The following is a 1,846-nucleotide window of genomic DNA, read 5'->3' on the forward strand; positions in this document are numbered from 1 at the left end:
CCCTTGAAACTTTGACTTGGGCTTCATCAGAGATTGAGACTGAACTGCACCCATCTTTAACTTCTGAGGGCGTTTAGAGCCGTGGTTTCGGGTGGAGTGCTGATTCTCGTGTCGTTCTTGAGTTTGCTTGGTATTTCCTCGAGCTTTTGACTTGGCTTTGCCACCGTTTTGAAGTCTTCGGACATGTTTCTCGGTTTCTTGAGCCATTGTTGAATGCGTGTGGGCAACTTACAGAAAATGCAAATGAAGAGCTCTTATCGGATAGAGAGTTTACTGTTTACTGAGAGATCCTCTGATCAAAGGAAGGCAAGACATTCTTCAACGTCCTCTCCTCGACCATTTCAACCACAGTTGGCCGAGGATTCCGGTCCCAAGGGGATTAGGAATCCCAAGAAAGCTGTTGGTCATCTGGTTACGACTACGTTGACCTGACCCCAGCTGCTCAACCGAAGAAGGCACAGCTAAAGATCCTGTCAGGAAAGATCAGCAATTCAAATCTACAAAGATGCACCTACGAGTAAAGATTTAACCCCCGGAAATAGTGCTCTGGTTGGACGAAACCTCCATCAAATGCAGAGGAAATAAAGCAAATTTGATCATAGGCAGTTGATAATGATATCAATGCAATGATTTATTAAGTTTGTTAAAGTTTGTAGTGCATCCTGCATATTATAGCACGGTAAAAGGTACTCTGAATCAACCTCACGATTCAACCTGAAACAATACCGATCTTTTAATACAGGATCTTTGGCCGAGCGATTTTATAACAGCTAGCGTACGAATCTTAGGGTTATTCAAGAATGATGAAATAAACGGAGACCCTTGTTTGGGCGTTCAGCTGCGCATCTTAATCGCAATAAAGCCGTTGGTTTTTGTTGATTAATTCCCCCATTTAAAAGTGACTAACCCTAAGGTTCTCAAATCTATTATAGCATTAACCATATCTTCAACCATTCTTTTTATTTTCTATTTGTATGCCTTATTCTCATAACCATAAACGAGACCCTAAGTAATGCGTCATTATAATCTCGAATGAGTTGAAGGAACTTAAATGCCAAGTTTCGGCATGAAACGGACTTTCGTTGACGAGTTATGGACAATTGACTTTTAGCATTGCGAGTCGTTTGAAGGAAAATTGACCAATGACCAAAATGGCGCAGCAGGTTCAGTCATTGAATGAATAAGTGTACTACATTATTCTTAGTTCTACAAAAGTCCTTCAATCGCTTTGAAAATTCACACCTAAAGTTTAATTTGGCATATGCAAAGCTGTTTAAAAAGTGAACTCATTGACTTAGCTCGTACCGGAAAATGCTTTCGCGGAGACCCTCTGCATCGATATACTTTGTACAATGGAAATCCGTTTATTCAAACTCTGATCAATTTTAGTGGAGCCAAATAGAATGATTTGAGATCAGTTTCGAAGAATAAAAATAATTCAGCTTGCCTCTTTTCTCCTCTCAAAGTGTAAATTGTTGTCATATTTGTTGTTTCATCTTGTTGTCGACTATCTGGTTGCGAAGGCAAACTCGGAGCTGAATTTGACAGCATTGGCAAAAAGTGTCTGCCACGGATATGACATAAAGGGGGGAAAAAATGATTGGCCTAAATCAATAATGGTGGTCAATAATATGTGGTTTCATTGGCTGTTTGTGAAAGAATCATTTCCAATTTTAAACCAATGAGCATATTTTTTGTTTTTCATGAGAGGATAAAACCGGGGGTAAAATTTGCAAAGCAATCAAATGACTTTCTGTTGAACTGAAAGCAATGTCAAACTTGTTATATATAATTATGTTGAAAGAACTCACGTTACCATTCGTCCAGAGTATGGCTATCAATCGTA

Source organism: Tigriopus californicus, chromosome 6 (genome assembly GCF_007210705.1).
Source record: "Tigriopus californicus strain San Diego chromosome 6, Tcal_SD_v2.1, whole genome shotgun sequence".
NCBI classification, from domain to species: domain Eukaryota; kingdom Metazoa; phylum Arthropoda; class Copepoda; order Harpacticoida; family Harpacticidae; genus Tigriopus; species Tigriopus californicus.